This window comes from Mobula birostris, chromosome 2 (assembly GCF_030028105.1).
Source record: "Mobula birostris isolate sMobBir1 chromosome 2, sMobBir1.hap1, whole genome shotgun sequence".
Classification (NCBI taxonomy): Eukaryota; Metazoa; Chordata; class Chondrichthyes; order Myliobatiformes; family Myliobatidae; genus Mobula; species Mobula birostris.
In genome coordinates, this window is record NC_092371.1 from 214,785,607 (window position 1) to 214,799,580 (window position 13,974).

At 43.8% G+C, this 13,974-nt stretch overlaps 1 protein-coding gene across 3 annotated transcripts in view; it reads left to right on the forward strand.

Annotated features, from left to right (window-relative positions):
• xkr6b (XK, Kell blood group complex subunit-related family, member 6b) overlaps window positions 1–13,974 on the forward strand; it is a 485,147-nt gene that overhangs the window by 408,542 nt on the left and 62,631 nt on the right. The gene's annotated exons all lie outside the window — the stretch shown is intronic.

The window sequence follows — 13,974 nt, forward strand, 5'->3', positions numbered from 1 at the left end:
GCGTATTCTATAGGTCCCCTGGTAGCAGCAGAGATACCGAGGAGCAGATTGGGAGGCAGATTTTGGAAAGGTGCAAAAATAACAGGGTTGTTATCATGGGTGACTTTAACTTCCCTAATATTGATTGACACCTGATTACTTTAGTTCCAATGGCTTAGACGGGGCAGAGTTTGTTAAGTGTGTCCAGGACGGATTCCTGTCACAGAATGTTGACAAGCCGACTATGGGGAATGCCATACTAGATCTAGTATTAGGTAACGAACTGGGTCAGGTCACAATTCTCTCAGTGGGTGAGCATCTGGGGGACAGTGACCACCACTCCCTGGCCTTTAACATTATCATGGGAAAGGATAGAATCAGAGAGGACAGGAAAATTTTTATTTAGGGAAAGGCAAATTATGAGGCTATAAGGCTAGAACTTGCGGGTGTGAATTGGGATGATGTTTTTGCAGGGAAATGTACTATGGACATGCGGTCGATGTTTAGGGATCTCTTGCAGGATGTTAGGGATAAATTTGTCCCCGTGAGGAAGGTAAAGAATGGTAGGGTGAAGGAACTGTGGGTGACAAATGAGATGGAGAAGCTAGTTAGGTGGAAGAACGCAGCATACATGAGGTTTAGGAAGCAAGGATCAGATGGGTCTATTGAGGAATATAGGGAAGCAAGAAAGGAGCTTAAGAAGGGGCTGAGAAGAGCAAGAAGGGGGCATGAGAAGGCCTTGGGGAGTAGGGTAAAGGAAAACCCCAAAGCATTCTTCAATTATGTGACGAACAAAAGGATGACAGGAGTAAAGGTAGGATCGATTAGAGATAAAGGTGGGAAGATGTGCCTGGAGGCTGTGGAAGTGAGCGAGGTCCTCAATGAATACTTCTCTTCGGTATTCACCAATGAGGGGGAACTTGATGACGGTGAGGATAATATGAGTGAGGTTGATATTCTGGAGCATGTTGATATTAAGGGAGGGGAGGTGTTGGAGTTGTTAAAATACATGTAAGGGATTTCTTCTTTTATGTTACTGCTAAGGTGAATAAATTGACTTCTTTGTTATGTTAAAATAAAATGGCTTCTCTGTGATGTTAACTGCTGAGACAGTGGTTCTCTCTGTAGCAGCTTGTTTTGGGTTATAATTACTGATGGCGAGAATTGTATTCATTTGCTAACCAATTGGGATAGATGTTATTCTTTCTTGCGTGGCTGTAAGCTATTGTTTTCACGGGCTTTGGGGCAGAAGGCACAATGGGGACAGAGAGAGGAGACGCGATGCTGTAAGCTGGGCGACGGAACGGACCCTGAGCAGGAGTCCAAGGTCCAGGGTCTTCGGCGAGGAGAGGAGACAAGGACAGACTCGTGTAGAGCATCTGGTTGCCCACCGTGGTTGGTCCCAGCCGGCGGGTTGAAGAGGTTGGAAGAGATCGCATGGTGGAAAGAAGACTCCGTTAATTGAACTCCAACGTTGTGCACGAAGTGGTTGAACTCTGATAAGTTTGGCGCCTTTTACTTTTCCTTTTGTATGGTATCTCTATTAATTACATAGTTCCAGTAAGATCTATAAACTGTATTCTGTAAATCACATATGATGTATTGTCTGGTATTTGGTGTGGTGGGGTACATCACACAGCATCTACACAAACTTGATTACCCAGTTTGGCGGGGCCGAAGACTGCTCCCCCTAGATGACAGCGAGCTGAACGAGCCTGAGGCTTACCAGGGGGCTACGTATATTAGGACGGATAAGTTCCCGGGGCCTGACAGAATATTCCCCAGGCTGCTCCACGAGGCCAGGGAAGAGATTGCTGAGCTTCTGGCTAGGATCTTTATGTCCTCGTTGTCCACGGGAATGGTACCGGAGGATTGGATGGAGGTGAATGTTGTCCCCTTTTTGAAAAAAGGCAGTAGGGATAGTCTGGGTAATTATAGACCAGTAAGTCTTACGTCTGTGGTGGGAAAGCTGTTGGAAAAGATTCTTTGAGGTAGGATCTACGGGCATTTAGAGAATCATGGTCTGATCAGGGACAGTCAGCATTGCTTTGTGAAGGGCAGATCGTGTCTAACAAGCCTGATAGAGTTCTTTGAGGAGGTGACCAGGCATATAGATGAGGGTAATGCAGTGGATGTGATCTACATGGATTTTAGTAAGGCATTTGACAAGGTTCCACACGGTAGGCTTATTCAGAAAGTCAGAAGGCATAATATCCAGGGAAGTTTGGCCAGATAGATTCAGAATTGGCTTGCCTGCAGAAAGCAGAGGGTCGTGGTGGAGGGAGTACATTCGGACTGGAGGGTTGTGACTAGTGGTGTCTCACAAGGATCTGTTCTGGGACCTCTACTTTTCGTGATTTTTATTAACGACCTGGATGTTGGGGTAGAAGGGTGGGTTGGCAAGTTTGCAGATGACACAAAGGTTGGTGGAGTTGTGGATAGTGTAGAGGATTGTCAAAGATTGCAGAGAGACGTCGATAAAATGCAGAAGTGGGCTGAGAAACGGCAGATGGAGTTCAACCCGGAGAAGTGTGAGGTGGTACACTTTGGAAGGACAAACTCCAAGGCAGAGTACAAAGTAAATATCAGGATACTTGATAGTGTGGAGGAGCAGAGGGATCTGGGGGTACATGTCCATATATCCCTGAAAGTTGCCTCACAGGTAGATAGGGTAGTTAAGAAAGCTTATGGGGCGTTAGTTTTCATAAGTTGAGGGATGGAGTTTAAGAGTTGTGGGGTAATGGTGCAGCTCTATAAAACTCTGGTTAGGCCACACTTGGAGTACTGCGTCCTGTTCTGGTCGCCTCACTTTAGGAAGGATGTGGAAGTATTGGAAAGGGTACAGAGGAGATTTACCAGGATTCTGACTGGTTTAGAGTATGCATTATGATCAGAGATTAAGGGAGCTAGGGCTTTACTCTTTGGAGAAAAGGAGGATGAGAGGAGACATGATAGAGTTGTACAAGATAATAAGAGGAATAGATAGAGTGGATAGTCAGCGCCTCTTCCTCAGGGCACCACTGCTCAATACAAGAGGACATGGCTTTAAAGTAAGGGGTGGGAAGTTCAAGGGGGATATTATAGGAAGGTTCTTTACTCAGAGAGTGGTTAGTGCGTGGAATGCACTGCCTGAGTCAGTGGTGGAGGCAGATACACTAGTGAAGTTTAAGAGACTACTAGACAGGTATATGTAGGAATTTAAGGTGGGGGGTTGTATGGGAGGCAGGGTTTGAGGGTCGGCACAACATTGTGGGTCGAAGGGCCTGTACTGTGCTGTATTGTTCTATGTTCTATGTTCTATGTTCAATTTTATTGAAACCGAAGACTGCAGACAAGTGAGGCTAGTTTGTCAATGTGAACTCATTCATGCATCTTGTGGAAGTGGGCAGCCCGAACTACTTGCCCTTGGGAAAATTTGAACACTGGAGACATACCCTCCCCCGGTGAAGGATACTTTTCTAAATTGGGATGATGTGTAAATGGGAGGGGAATCTGCAAGCAACGCTGTGCTGGGCACCTCACTTGCAGTCCTTGTCTTTCTTTGCAGTAGCGGCTGAAAATCTGAGTTGCTGCTGGAGTAGCCTAGGCAAGTAAATGCAATGCATGTTTCAAATGGCAATTCAAATGAGAGGTTGGTCATGTGGGGCTGTGGGATAAATGTTGAAAATGAAGCATCCGAGAATGAGGTGACATGCGCCAAACCTGTTGTCACTGAACATTGTGTCCACAGTTCTCCGCAGGTTCTTGCATCCTTGGGCAGATCCGAATCAAAATCAGAGTCGGATAAATTATTGCAGTCTTGCAAGACATGGAATGTGTTGGTTTGCAGCATCAGTGCAGTGTAAAGTTATAAAATTACTATGAATTTCAAAAATAAATATGGTGCAAGCAAAAGCTGATAATAAGGTATTGTTCATGGGTTCATGGATCATTGAAAACTCTGAAAGGAAGGAGCTATTTTTGAATCACTGGGGAAGGTCTTCAGGCGGCTGTACCTCCTCCCTGACAGTAGTGATGAGATGAGGGCATGTCCTGGATGGTGAAGGTTCTTAGTGATAGTCTACTTCTTGAAGATAGTCTACCTCTTGAAGATGTGCTCAGTGGTGCAGTAGGGGAGGGGGTTGTGTCTGTGAAGCTGTTGAATCTACAACTCTTTGCAGCTTTTAGCAGTCCTGTGCATTGGATCCTCTATGCCAGATTGTGATCCAGCCAGTCAAAATGCTCTCCACTCTACAGCTATAGAAATTTGTAAAGAGTCTTTGGTTACACACTAGATCTCCCCAAGCTTCTAATGAAGTAGAACCACTGGACTGCCGCCTTTGTGATCGGGGCCCAAGATAGATCCCCTGAATTGCTGGTGCTCTGGAGCTTCAAGCTGCTCACCCTTTCCACTGCTGATCCTTCAGTGAAGACTGGAGTGTGTTCTCCCAACTTTGCTTTCCACAAACAACCCCTTGGTTGTTCTGACATTGAATGCAAGGTTGTCATAACACTACTTAACCAATCAATCTCTTTCACTCCCATTGTCATCTGAGATCCTACAACAACAGAGATGTCATCTGTGAACTCATAGATGGCACTTGAGCTGTGCTTAGCCACACTGCCACGATGTAGAGTAAGACAATGGGCTAATTATACATCCTTCAGATGCACTTCTGTTGATTGTCAGCGAAGTGGAGATGTTATGACTGATACACACTGACTGTGGTCTTCCAGTAAGGAAATTGAGGATCTACTTGCAGAGAGAGGTACAGAGGCCCAGGGTTTGAAGCTTGGTGATTAGAACTGGGGGTGGGGAGCGGGTGATGGTACTGAATATCGAACTGTAGTTGATAAACAGCAGCGTGACAGATTTGTGCTTGTCTAGGTGCTCTGAAACAGACTGAAGACCGTGTGAGATTGTGCCTGCCGTAGATCTTTGAATTGCAATAGGTTCAGGTTCTTGCTCAGGCAGAAGTTTACACTGTCCATGACAAACTTCTCATAGCACCTCATTACAGTAAATGTGAGTGCTAATGGGTGACAGTCGCTGAGGCACTCGTATGATTGCTACCGTTTTTGAAGCAGTTGCCATACAGAGAGGATGCTTTCAATGGGGACATGCAAAATGTTTTTAGTCTCCTGATGAAGTAAGGATGCTGGTGTGCTTTCTTGGCTGGGTTATCTATGTGGACCTGGACAAGCTATCGAATACAAATCAGAGCAGAATCAGATTTATTATCACTGCCATATGTCATGAAATTTGTTGTTTTGTGGCAAGCAATACAGTGCAAGACATAGAAACACTACAATTAAAAAAAACTAAATAGTGCTTAAGAGGAATAGTGAGGTACTGTTCATGGGATCATGGACCATTCAGAAATCTGGTGGCAGAGGGGAATAAGCTGTTCCTAAAACATTGTGTGTGGGTCTTCAGGCTCCTGTACAATCTCCTGGTAACAAAGGCAACCCTTGTACTTGGGCTTCATAGATTTGACAACAGCATTCGGTACAGTAGGCTGCCAAGCTCTCTGGCATATGCTATCAAGGGATGACTGTTCTGACAAGTATTTATAAATACTGAGACAACTGCATGATGGAATGTCAGCCGCAGTCCTTAGCAACAGCGATGCTGAATCCGAACCCTTCACCGTGAAGACAGGACTCAAACGGGACTGTATTATTGCGCTCACCCGATTTGCCATTTTTATTGCTGACATGTTTCACCTCAGTGGCCAAGACCTTCTACAAGAAATCCCAATTGTGGATAGAATGGACGACAGGCTTTTCAAACCCATCTGGTTCAAGACCAAGAACAAGGTCAGCACCACCACTATCGTGGAGCTTCAGTATGCAAATGACATGGTGCAACTCTGAAGAAGACCTTCATTGTATCCTGAATGCCTTTGCCAAGACACATAGAGCACTGGGTTTTGTTTTGAATATTAAAAAAGACGGGACCTATATCAGCAACTGCCCAACCAGCCCTTTATCCAGCCACCCATAAAGGTTGACGATGGCCCCCTTGAAAATGTAAAGCATTTTCAACAAAATACAATTTTGGAAAGTGTATGGGTATGCATTTTGGCAGAAGAAATAAATGGGCAGACTATTATTTAAATGGGGAGAGAATACAAAGTTCTGAGATGCAACGGGACTTGGAAGTCCTCGTGCAGGATACCCTTAAGGTTAACCTCCAGGTTGAGTCAGTGGTGAAGAAGGCGAATGCAATGTTGGCATTCATTTCTAGAGGAATAGAGTATAGGAGCAGGGATGTGATGTTGAGGCTCTATAAGGTGCTGGTAAGGCCTCACTTGGAGTACTGTGGGCAGCTTTTGGTCTCCTTATTTAAGAAAGGATGTGCTGACGTTGGAAAGGATACAGAGAAGATTCACTAGAATGATTCCGGGTATGAGAGGGTTAACATATGAGGAACATTTGTCCGCTCTTGGACTGTATTCCTTGGAGTTTAGAAGAATGAGGGGAGACCTCATAGAAACATTTCGAATGTTGAAAGGCATGGACAGAGTGGATGTGGCAAAGTTGTTTCCCATGATGGGGGAGTATAGTATGAGAGGGTGTGACTGAAGGATTGAAGGGCGCCCATTCAGAACAGAGGTGCAAAGAGATTTTTTTAGTCAGAGGGTGGTGAATCTATGGAATTTGTTGTCCTGGGCGGCAGTGGAGGCCAAGTCACTGGGTGTATTTAAGGCAGAGATTGATAGGTATCTAGGTAGCCAGGGCATCAAAGGTTATGGTGAGAAGGTGGGGGAGTGGAACTAAATGGGAGAATGGATCAGCTCATGATAAAATGGCGGAGCAGACTTGATGGGCCGAATGGCCGACTTCTGCTCCTTTGTCTTATGGTCTTATGTCTAATCTTGGCAGCATTCTCTGCTGAAAAGCAGACATGGACCAAGAGATCAACCCACTGGCTGAGTAGTGTTAGTGGAACCTATGCAGGATTAAGGAAAAAAGGCTTTGAAGACCACGACCTTTGAGTCCAAACAAAACTTTTGGTCTATAGAGCAGCCAGCCTTCCTACAGTATGGTATGGAGCAGACTTATAAATCACCTACAGTAGACACCTGAAAGCCCTGGAACAATACCACCAAAGAGTTTTACGAAAGGTTTGAGGGTCAGCTGGAAGGACAGACGCACTAACACCAGTGTACTGGAGGAGGCCAACACGAGCAGCATCTCCACTACAATAACAACTCCGATGGATAGGTCATGTCATTCAGATGTCTAACACACATCTCCCCAAACAGGTCCTCTTCTCCCAGTTGAAGGAAGGTCTGCGAGCCCCTGATGGCCAAAGGACAACATTAAAATCAACCTGAAGAAATTCAACATTACGTCTAAAAACTAGGAAGACATTGCACTCAGCAGGTAGACCTGGAGGAAATCTGTTCAAGAGGGAGCTGTGCTACATGAAAGTGACCTCTGCTGTGCCGCAGAGAACAAATGGCAGCTGCGAAAGGAGACACCGAGAACCCAAAACACTCAGCCACCAACAACCTTACCTTAGTACTTTTACACGCTGGGCCAGCGTTACTAAGGCAGGGATTTTCTTGGTGATTGCTCTTCCTTTTAGTAGTTTAATAGTCCACCATTGTTCTCGACTCTAATCAGCAGACCAACAGGCATTTTCCTTGACGCCCAATGTTTGGAAATTCAGTAAAACATATTTTTGGTGTACTAATGAGTAGGCATTGCCCTATGAAAATCCTGTCATTCAGAACAGTGAGTGTGGGTGCTGGTTGCCCTGTGATGTAGATACCTGAACTGTGGTAGATCAGAAATTGGCAGGGTGGATTAGTGCTCTGGGATCAGAAGTGTCAGGGCTGATCATCAGGTAGAGGAAACTCCTCCTCAATGACCACCAACATAGGCACACCTTTGGGTGTGTGTTTAACATCCTGCCCTACACTTTCTGTTGCTATGACTACATGACACAGCATATCTCCAACAGCATCTACAAATTTTCCAATGGGTCATAGAATTATAGAAAAGTACAGCAGGGAAACAGGCCATTCAGCCCATCTAGTTCATGCTGAACCATTTAAACTGCCTACTCCCATCAACCTGCACAGGGAACCCATAACTTTCCATACCCCTGCCATCCATGTACCTATTGAAACTTCTCTTAAACATTGAAATCGAGCTCGCACTTGTGCTGACGGCTCATTCTACACTCTCACAACTCCCCCATGTTCCCCTTAAGCTTTTCACCTTTCACCCTTAACCTATCACCTCTCATTGTAGTCCCACCCAACCACAGTAGAAAAACCTGCTTGCACTTACCCTACCTATACCCTTCATAATTTTGTATATCTCTATCAAATCTCCCTTCAATCTTCTACATTCCAAGGAATAAAGCCCTAAGCTATTCAGTCTTTCTTTATGACTCAGATCCTCCGGACCCGGCAAAATCCTTATAAATTTTCTCCGTACTCTTTCAACCTTATTTACATTTTTCCTGTAGGTTGGTGACCAAAACTGCACACAATACTCCAAACTAGGCCTCACCAACGTCTTAAACAACTTCAACATAACATCCCATCTCCTGTACTCAATACTTTGGTTTATGAAGCCAATGTGCCCGAAGCTTTCTTTATGACCCCTGTCTACCTGTGCTACCACTTTTAATAAATTATGGTCCTGTATTCCCAGATCTGTTTTTTCTACCACACTCCTCTGTGCCCTAGCTCTCACCATGTAAGACCTACCCTAGCTGGTCCTCCCAAAGTGCAACACTTCACACTTCTCTGCATTAAATTCCATCTGCCATTTTCTAGCCTATTTTTCCAGATGGTCCAAATCCCACTGCAGGCTCTGATAGTCTTCGCTGTCCACTACTCCAATACACCCCTAATCTTGGTGTCATCTGCAAATTTGCTGATCAAGTTAACCCCATTATCATCTATATCATTGATATCGATGTCAAACAACAACACACCCAGCACTGAACCCTGTGGCCCTCCACTAGTTACTGGCCTCCAGTCAGAGAGGCAACCATCTACTACCACTCTGTGGCTTCACCAACAAGGCCAATGTCTAATCCAATTTACTACCTCTTCTTGAATGCCGAACAACTGAACCTTCTTCAACAACATCCCATGTGGGACCTTGTCAAATGCCTTGCTAAAGTCCATGTAGACAGCATCCACTGCCTTGCCTTCATCAATTTGCCTGGTAACTTCCTCAAAAAACTTTATAAGATTGGTTAGACACTACCTACCACACATGCTGACTATCCCTAATTAGTCCATGTCTAACCAAATACTCAAATATCTGGTCCCTCAGAATACCTTCCAATAACTTTCCCAATACTGATGTCAGGCTCACCAGCCTATAATTTCCTGGTTTATTTTCAGATTGTTTCTTAAACAGCAGAACAACATTAACTATTCTCCAATCCTCCAGTACCTCACCTGTTGCTAAGTATGATTTAAATATCTCTTCTCAGGTCCCTGCAAATTCTGCACTTGTTTCCGAGGGAAACCTTGTCAGGCCCTGGGAGCTTACCTACCCTAGTTTGCCTCAAGACAGCAAACACCTCCTATGTAATCTGCATAAGGTCCATGAAGTTGATACTGCTTTGCCTCACTTCAATAGACTCTGTGTCCATCTCCTGAGCAAGCACAGATGCAAAAAATCAATGGAAGATCCATTTGAGATCCCACCCATCTCTTTTGCATTTCTTATACTCCATAAATATCTCATTTGTTCTTATCTGCCCATACCTGCTATGCACCTCCTTTAATTTCTTAACCAGGGCACCAGTACCTCCTGAAAACCAAGGTTCGCTAAACCTATTATCTTTATCTTTTATTATGACAGGCACATATAAGCTTTGTACTCTCAAAATTTCACTTTTGGCCTTCCAATTACCAAGTAAATCTTTGCCAAAAGTCAGCCTGTCCCAATATACACTAGCCGGATCCTTTCTGATACCATCCAAAATAGTCTTTCTCCAATTTAAGATCTCGACCTGTGGGATGAGACCTATCTTCTTCCATATTTACTTTGAAGTTAATGGCATTGTTATCACTCTATGCAAATGTTACTGACGGTACTGTTGTTAGCAGAATCACAGATGATGATGAGGAGACATACAGGAGTGGGTAGGTCAGTTGGTTGAGTGGTGTTATAGCAATAACCTTGTGCATAACACGAGCAGAAATAAGGAATTGACTCTGGAGTTTAAAGGGGAAGTCGGTGAGCATGCACCAGTCCTCATTGATAGGTCTGCAGTGCAAAAGGTGAACAGCTTTAAGATCCAATGTGTCAACAGCTCAGATGTCTTTACACTTCCATTCCATGAGATTTTGGTGTAATTTCACATGTTTAATGTACAAACATTTGTACAACGTATGACCATAAGACCATAAAATCATGAGATATAGGAGCAGAATTAGGCATTTCAACCCGAGTCAGATCCGCTATTCCATCATGGCTGATCCCAGATCCCACTAAACCCCATACACCTGCCCTCTCGCCATATCCTTTGATCCCCTGACCGATCAGGAAACGATGAACTTCTGCCTTAAATATACCCATGGACTTGGACTCCACTACAGTCTGTGGCAGGAAATCCTACAGATTCACCACTCTTCGGCTAAAAAAAATCCTCCTTACCTCTGTTCTAAAAGGTCACCCCTCAATTTTGAGTCTGTGCCCTCTAGTTCTGGATACCCCCACCAGAGGAAACATCCTCTCCACATCCACTCTGTCAAGTCCTTTGAACATTCAGTAGGATTCAGTGAGATCCCCCTGCATTCTCCTAAGTTCCAGTGGGTACAGGCCCAAAGCAGCCAAACTCTCCTCATATGTTAACCCCTTCATTCCTGGAATCATCTTTGTGAACCTCCTCAGCACTCTCTCCAATGACAACACATTATTTCTGAGTTATGGGGTCCAAAACTGTTGACAATATTCCAGGTGTGGCCTGACTAGTGTCTTATAAAGGCTCAGCATTATCTCTTTGCTTTTATATTCTATTCCCCTTGAAATAAATGCCAACATTGCATTTGCCTTCTTTACCACAGACTCAACCTGTAAATTAACTTTCTGGCAGTCTTGCATGAGGCCTCCTAAGTCCCTCTGCACCTCTGATGTTGGAAACTTTTCCCATTTAGTTAATAACCGGCACTAATGTTCCTTTTACCAAAATGCGTTATCATACAGTATTCCATCTGCCACTTTTTTGCCCATTCTTCTAATTTGTCTAAGTCCCACTGCAATCGCATTGCTTCCTCAGCACTACCTACCCCTGCGCTATCTTTGTATCATCTGCTAACTTTGCTAAAAGCCATCAATTCCATTATCCAAATCATTGACAAATAATGCAAAAAGCAGTGGTCCCAATACTGACCCCTGAGGTGCTAGTCACTGGCAGCCAAACAGAAGAGGCCCCTTTTATTCCCACTTGCTGCCACCTGCCTGTCAGCCATTCCTCAATCCACGCCAGTATCTTTCCTGTCACGGCGTAGGATTTTATCTTGTTAAGCAGCCTCATGAACGGCACCTTATCAAATGCCTTCTGAAAATCCAAGTAAATGTCATCCACTGCCTCTCCTTTGTCCACCTGCTTGTTACTTCCTCAAAGAACTCCAACAGATTTGTCAGGCAAGATTTCCCTTTACAGAAACCATGCTGACTTATTTTATCATTAGTCTCCAGGTACCCCGAAACCTCATCCTTAATAATGGACTCCATCTCTTTCCCAACCATTGCTAACTGGCCTGTAATTTCCTTTCTTTTGCCTTCCTCTGCTCTTAAAGAGTGGAGTGACATTTGCAATCTTCCAGTCCTCCGGGACCACACCAGAATCAAGTGATTCTTGAAAGATCATGACCAATGCATCCGTTATCTCTTCAGCAACTTCTCTCGGGTCCCTGCATGTAGTCTATCTGGTCCAGGTGACTTATCCACCTTAAGACCTTTTAGTTTGCATAGCACTTTTTCCTTTGTAATAGCAACAGTATTCACTCCTGTTCCCTGACACTCACGGTCCTCTGGCACACTGCTAGTGTCTTCCACAGTGAAGACTGATGCAAAGTACTCATTAAGTTCATCTGCCATTTCTTTGTCCCCCATTACTTCCTCATGACAAGATGCAGAACTTTCCTGAGGCCATCTCGAGCAGGCACAAATCAACTGAAAATATTGCATAAGTTGTCTGTCATACTTTCTTAACAAAGACTTTATATGTAGATAAGAGTGATGGCTTATTTGACATATGTTTAAACTGTTACAGGATTTGGCAGGGTAGATGCAAAGAATTTATCTTTGATGGAGAAATCAGGAATGAGGAATGTATTCTTAAAAATTATTGCTCAGCCATTTAGGAACAAAAGTACTTTTTTCAAGTAAAGCAGAGGAAAAATCATTTCCAGAAAATGCATTGGATCCTGAGACAATTAATACTTTCTTGACTGACAGTTTGCTGTATAAGACTTTGAGCCAAATCTACTCAGTAAAGCTGATGTGCAGTTTATGTCCAATGCAACAGGAGAACGGAGGAAATCAAAGGGATGAAGGACCTATTCCTGACTCTTATGTTCCTTTGCTCCTAAAATACATTTAATAAATACTTCAATTTATCTGAATTCAACAAAGCTTTGAAAATGCTAAGTGCAGAGTCATTAAGATAATCACACCCTAATGAGATGCAAGAAACCTAATGAAATACCTGCAATCAGCATTTTGTAAATAACACCTTCATAATTGATTAGGAGATGGTAAATGATGATGAGAAATTGCCCGATGTAAATTATTTTCCACAAAGATGTAGGCAGTCTAAGTGGTGGTGAGGATGGGTACTAGTTAATTATGTGATGCTTTTTCATAGGGCAGAAGTGAACACTGGTTAATCACAGAAAGACTTGCATGATTAATCTTGCATTAGAAATATTCAACTTTGGTTCAGAATGGAGAATTCACCCATAATATTTAAACAACAATCATGTGAATATTGCTGGACAATGCAATTCCAAACAGAAGCTCTTCTGCAGTTCGTTAACTTTGGTGTCTGAGATTCTTAGTGCTTTCTACATTGAATTGTTTTGGAGAGAGTCCTCGGAGTCGCCTGATGCCAGTGGCTGGAGGTGGGGATGTCGTAAGCGGTGTGTGAGGAAGCAGAAGCGAGGCAAGCGGGCAGGAGTCTGTGCCAGGAAAAAAGCACGCCCTAGCCAACTGGCTCTCCCATCCATTCTGCTCCCCAATGGACATTAAATTGGACTACATCCGACTCCAACGAAATACTCGGCGGGAGTACAGCTGTTTATTTATGTAACAGTTTTTCCCTCAAGCCATCGGACTACCAACCTACTGCCCTCCGCTGTGCCTATTGCTTTGTTTATCATTTATTGTAATGCCTGCACTGTTCTGTGTACTTTATGCAGTCCTGGGTAGGTCTGTAGTCTAGTGTAGTTTTTGTGTTGTTTTACGTAGTTCAGTGCAGTTTTTGTATTGTTTCATGTAGCACCATGGTCCTGAAAAACGTTGTCTCATTTTTACTGTGTACTGTACCAGCAGTTATGGTCGAAATTACAATAAAAAGTGACTTGACTTGACTTAAGTTGGGAGAGTTGAGAGGCTCTGCCTGTAGACGTTATAGGATGAATGCATCTTATCTAAGTGGTCACTGGAGGTCCCTACGAGGACTGATTGGACTGCTCAGTGTCTGGGGCTAACATAAGAAGTCTGTTCTTTCCCCTGTGTTAAAATTGCAAATGTGGGTTCACAACCACAGTACTATTAAATTTAATATTTAAGTAGCCTACACTTTGTACGGGCACCATGGTTAGCCGGGGCTTTCCGGTGTTGCTCAACCATTCAGGGCAGGAAAAATGACTGGAATTCCACCCATCGCTCTCCCAAATTCCTGCCACTAACTTACAACAGTGTTCATGATCAATAACTGATTGAAGTTTGGTAACTGTCCAAAGCCAACATATTCCAAATATATCAATTAGCTTAATTTGGAATAGTAATATTTCTGAAATG